Genomic DNA, 5,993 nt, shown 5'->3' with positions numbered 1-5,993 from the left:
ATAAAGGAAAAGATGGGGGGTTTCGTTCAGGTGATCAGTTGGATCCTCATCTCTAAGACGTTTATTCCATATCCTATCGATATTACATTAATATCCCAGATGTGAACAACTCTTTAAAGGGAACCTGTCAGCCGGATTGTGCATAGTTACCCACAGACAGTGTCAGGTCGGCGCTGTTATACTGATTACAATGATACCTTGGTTGATGAAATCAGTCTTGTGGCTGTTTCTTAATTTTTATTTTCAGTTTTGTGTGAATGATATTCTCGTGTCCTCAGGCGGGGTTGGGGTATGTGGTGCTCTGATTAGATATTCATAATGCAGACTGCTGACAGGACACTGATTCCTTACTGACCTGCCCCTTAGTTTGCATAATGAATACCTAACATACTGAATTAAAAACCCTTCTGCAGGCAGGTGCCAGCCGGGGCATCTGCTCTGCAGCATAATCGCTTGTTGAGTGCGCCAATAATACAGCTGTTACTGCACATGCGCCGGTGGCGCCATTTTACTGGAGATGGGAAAAAAAAAGAATTTCCCCTCCAAGATGGCGCTGTCTGCGCCTGCGTAGTAGCAGCTTGGAGATAGCTGAGAGCTGCTACTGTGCAGGCGGCATTATCTTGGAGGAGAATTTTTTTTTCATCTCCAGTAAAATGGTGCCACCGGCACATGTGCAGTAGCAGCTATCTGATCACAGCTAGACAACGATTGCTACTACTGCGTGGCAGGCGCAATATTCAAATAGATATTTTTTCTTCCCCTAGCTGAATAACATCATGAAACTGTATTATTGGCACACTAAACAAGCGATTATGCTGCAGCGCAGGGGCCACGCCCGGCACCTGCCTGCTGAAGCGTTTTTTTTTTTTATTCGGTATGTGACGGTACTCATTATGCAAACTAGTGGGCAGGGCAGTGAGTGAACAGTGACCTGTCAGCAGTCTGCATTATGAATACCTAATCAGAGCACCACATACATGAACCCCGCCTTACGAGCATATCATTAACACAAAACTGAAAATAAAGATTAAGAAACAGCCACAAGACTGATTTCATCAACCAAGGTATCATTTTATTCAGTATAACAGCGCCGACCTGACACTGTATGTAGGTTACTATGCACAACCCTGCTGACAGGTTCCTTTTCACTACCAGAACAGAATGTAATATTGGGAATTGTTCCTAAAGTTGACCCTACACTTCTCACCAATCCTTCTTTCCCCTCAATACTTGCACTGGAGAAATGTCGAGGACACCCCTATACACATTGAGGACACCAATTTCCTTCCAATGTGTATGACACTTATTGTCAAAACCTAGAAAATACCTAGAAAATGTTCCCACTGGTGGAACCTCAGCTGATCACTGTAATGGGGTCCTGACTGTCCATTGCTCCTTACCTACAAAACTGAAGGGAGCAGCATGGAAAAGTGAATCTGTCAAAATTGATTTCAGCAATTTTTTTAAAAATTTGCCAGCAATTTTCATCAAATTTATTTTATGCAAATGAAATGAGACCCAATTTTAAGAACCAAAACAGAATAAATGCATGTGCATGCTTCTGGTCAGTCATCCAAAGCACCCTACACCACCCCCTCTCATCCTGCCCTGGTCTCCTCTTTTTGTACACCGGATAGGCATCAATGGACATGACATTGGATTTGTCGAGTTACGGTAAGGCTACATTTTTTAAATAATTATCCCCAATTAAACCACCACCCCATCCGAACCCCAAAATAAGACCAGGACACCAAAATGGAATAGTAATGGCCACAGCAGCCTTTTATTTAAATAACATACAACAATTAGCAGTAATATAAATAACATTGAGAGGGTCCTTGAAGCTCTCAAAATCTGGTGACCAAAACGTGAACAATACTTTTGTGGACAAACATATACCATAAATTACTCCAAGCCATTACCCCACTGGCTCGGGAGCACCAATACCCCATCAGGGTTGCACTGTCCACTTAAGCCCTGGGGATCCGACCAGCTGTAGGGAAGGTGACCTGACGGACGGAGAGACTTGTCAGAATAGCGAAAGGAAGGTTTGCACAGTTTAGACAGGTGTCAGTTACTACAGTGGGGAAACAGCTGAGAAAGTGTAGTGGACGTGCAGTACCTTGGGTTGACCAGTAGAGGGCAGGGAGGAGTGTGAGCAAAGGACTTGACATCAGCTTAGGGCTTAGGAAACCATTGGTCATGGGGGGCGGAGTTACAGGGAAACGGGAATGATATAAATTTGACAGGAGGGTTCCAGAAAGTTCCAGTCCCAAGGGGGAGCTCCAGTGACAGGAGGACTACGACAGTTTGTGCACTGTGAGGAAAACTAAACCAGGGGGACTGAGGAGAGAGAAAGTAAGGGGGGTGGTCCTGACACAAAAGTACCGCAGCATAGACGAGGCACCGAGGGAAAGCATACCGTATTGGGAGAAACGACTGATCAGTAAAAGTACTGTTGGTTACGGGCCTAAGGCGGCCACAGTGACGGATCTGACAGGAGCGTTGAAGAGTGAATAGGGGACGGTGCGTTTATGTACGTCCCCGGTGTAAAGTGCGGTGTGCATGAAGCGGCCCTGGAAACGGAGGGCCGATAAGTGAAGTGAAGTGAATTGAAGTGCAGTGTACTTCGGAGGCCGTCAGGCAGACGGCAAGAGAATAAACTTGGACCTGTTGTACCCGACACTTGCCTCCATCGTGTCTCTGTTACGTCTCTGCGCGGTAAGAGAGGGACCACCCCCAAGTCCGGCCCACCGACCCTACATTTGGCGTAGTCGGCAGGATCGCCGCCGATAATACGTCATCTTCTGCGGCAGGCCTGCCCTAAAGAATGGAGAAAGACTTGGACTACACTGCTTGGATTACAAATACCTGTGGATTACAAATTACCCACCTTTGGAGTACAAATTGGGAACGCTGTGGCGGATCTGCGTTGCCAGCACAGGATCTGGGGCGGTACCAAGTACTGTGCAGTATGGCCGTGTTGCTTCAGCACAGAGGAGAGGTCCAGGTGTTTGCAGTTGTTCTGAAAGGACTGGGACCCCCACCAACGTACCCCAGGGGGAAGCGGTATGTACCCGGAGGCCGACGCTCCCATATACTGGACCCTGGCAGATGGGTGGAGGGGCCTGCCACCGCCCCACCCAGCAGAGGGAGTGGCACAGGGGAAAAGCTTGGCTGCGGCTGCTTGGCGCCATTCGACTGCTGCCCAACGGACGGTATGAGACGCTGCGGGTGTCGAGGCATCGGGTGCCTGGAGTGGCGATGGCGGCGGGAGGTCGAGCTTCGCCAGAAAGCGTCCCTCTCAGAGCCACGGGCAGGCAGCTGGTTGTTGATTGGAGAAGCGGAGCCTGTGCGGAACCAGCGGGAACGGCCGCCAAAGTTACCAGCGGAGAGCCTCCCTGCGGAGCCCCTGAGCCTGGAGGCTAGCCCCGCCGGATGGCGGGGTGAAGAGCGAAGACTGCGGGAAGAGCCGCGTGATTACGTGACAGAGGCCATGGCGCCGGGGAAGGTGAGAGTTCCCTCGGCCCCGACAGTGGCTCCGCAAGCGGCCCCCACCATTCAGCCGCAGCACGCGGCATCCTATGTCCCCGAGAGCCCGGCCAAGGAGGGTCATACCATATATGCAGAGCTGAGCAGGGCCTCCGCTTCTGGTCCCGAGCCACTCCACCCGGTGGCGCCACGCCCCGGTGGCGCCGGTGCGGTGTCTGACCGTGGAAGACACTGTTGCATCCCCTCTGCCGCTCGCGACCCCATCTTCAAAGGCAGCCACTGCCCCGGCTCCGGATGAAAATTCAGGTGCGGCCTACCCTGCGGCCGCGGCTGCTGTGCCGGCGCCGGAACCGGCTGCGGCCTGTGTGACAGGCCTTGTGGCCCAATCTTCCGGGAACATGGCTGTTCCCACCCACCACCCGGCCCCAGCGGCTGCTAGGCCGCTGACATCATCGGCTGCCTCTGCCCCGCTCTCTTCTCCGGCGGAGCCCTACCCACCGGACTCCAGAGCCTGCGCTGTACCCTCCATCTAGGTCGCGGAGGTTATTAAGAAAAAGAAGGCCTGGGAGCAGGAGATATGGAACCTGCTCCATGAAAAGGGAGAGGCAGGTATGGCGGCTAAGAGATCTATGGGACGGCTGGTGTATACCAACATCGCCAAAGGATACGGCTTTATTCGGGATGAGACTGGCCAGAAAGTTTATATAAATGTGACTTCCATTCGTCACGGTCGGGCTTTGAAAGAAGGAGACTTAGTGTCGTACTACAAAGAGTACTGCCACCGCGGTTATTATGCGGTGGCCGTACTTGCAGAGCCCGAAGGATGTGAACCCGCGTAAAGAGGACTTGTGTGGACACCCTCGGTATCCCAGGAGCTCCACGACTGTGGAGCCCCTCACTTCTGACCACTAAAAGTGGGTTAGACTGTCGGAAGTTCGATGCACCGTTGTGCAGGTCATATGGACAGTTATGTTTAAAAAAAAAATGATTTTGTTGTTGTGGTTTAACTGTTGTTTCTATTTCCTTTTTCTTTCTTTCTTTTGGTCTATGTTCCTTTTCAAGGAGAGTATTCATAAATATGTTTGCCTGACAGAGCGGGGATACGAAGAGGAGAGGGAGTGTCCATGTCCAAGGAAGGGGGGGAGAAAATAAAAGACGATATGCAATGTTATGTTGTTATATGTTGGTTTTAAAAGCCTAAGTCGGCCACAGTGACGGATCTGACAGGAGCGTCAAAGAGTGAAGAGGGGACGGTGCGTATATGTACGTCCCCGGTGTAAAGTACGGTGTGCGTGAAGCGGCCCTGGAAACGGAGGGCCGATAAGCGAAGTGAAGTGAATTGAAGTGCGGTGTACTTTGGAGGCCGTCAGGCGGACGGCAAGAGAATAAACTTGGGCCTGTTGTACCCGACACTTGCCTCCATCGTGTCTCTGTTACGTCTCTGCAAGGTAAGAGAGGGACCACCCCCCAGTCCGGCCCACCGACCCTACACAGACATTGCCGGAAGTCCCCCCAAATCACCAGACCCAAGCCACGAATAATAACAATTGAGGGATCCATATTACCATAGATCCCCCAAAACAATTTAGCACCAACTTCAAGGACCCCCTCCCCCAAATGCAAACCAGTCACCATGACCCATGTAAATAAACACCCAAACCAAAGCACCGTTCACAAAACAAGGGCGGGCGGGACAGTCTCTGCGGCCCTGGAGCGGGAACTGAGGTATCCGCCCCACAAGCAGCCCCTCAAATTCCCCCCTTATTTACATACCCCACCTCCGGGACAGTTAACCCCCTCCCTCCAACCCACTGTCATGTGGGCCATCACTTACGCCGCTGGGGGGGTGGGCAGCTCGCTCCGTCCCCTACCTTTATAATGTCATAATTTGTTGCGCCCCATGGTATCACGTGGTGTGGAGCATAGCATCATGATAGAAGGAGCACCAAGGTCTAGCCGGCACCGGTGAAGAGAAGACAGGAGCCAGAGTTAAGTAGGTGTCTTAGGAAACCAGAGGAAGATCGGCAAGGATCTGAGTTGGCAAGAACAGATGAGATGCTAGTTAAATATGATAATTTACTGGTTTACAAACTCTTACTGGCCTATATGAATCCAATAAATTGGAAACCAGCTGGCTGCCATGTTGATTGAAACAAACTGTAAAAAATCCAGATTCGCTATAATCAGCAAATTTTGGAAAATTGTAAATTACTTTGATTAGTTAAGAATCAATTCACTGATCTCTAAAAAGCATCTCTCTGCCACTCTATACAATATCTACAGGATTGGTGAAGATAGCCACCAGAAACAAAGAACTACACCATAAATAAGTATTGGAGCAGCAGGGAGACTGTGTCACCATGCCGCTCTATTCGAGTCTGACCACAGTAAGAAGGAACGGAAAATCCTTCCCCCAGTCAGATGACCAGCAGTAGGACCGCAGCAATCAGACATTTATTACCAATTATATGGACAGATGATAAAAGTATTTTTGTGGGAAA

At 50.3% G+C, this 5,993-nt stretch overlaps 1 long non-coding RNA gene across 4 annotated transcripts in view; it reads right to left on the bottom strand.

The window, feature by feature from the left end:
- LOC141085416 (uncharacterized) overlaps positions 1 to 5,993 on the bottom strand; it is a 213,887-nt gene that overhangs the window by 1,028 nt on the left and 206,866 nt on the right. Inside the window, exon 1 of one of the 4 annotated variants that reach the window (XR_012231294.1) lies at positions 5,364 to 5,519. The exons of the other annotated variants lie outside the window; for them this stretch is intronic. This is a non-coding gene — a long non-coding RNA (uncharacterized lncRNA). Of the gene's footprint in view, positions 1 to 5,363; positions 5,520 to 5,993 lie in introns of those variants that run through there. 4 annotated transcript variants of the gene reach the window in all.

This window comes from Dendrobates tinctorius, unplaced genomic scaffold (genome assembly GCF_039654945.1).
Source record: "Dendrobates tinctorius isolate UK_male_01 unplaced genomic scaffold, ASM3965494v1 ptg000028l, whole genome shotgun sequence".
NCBI lineage: Eukaryota > Metazoa > Chordata > Amphibia > Anura > Dendrobatidae > Dendrobates > Dendrobates tinctorius.
The sequence above is the reverse complement of the archived record's forward strand: the minus strand, read 5'-3'. Positions and strand labels throughout refer to the sequence as shown.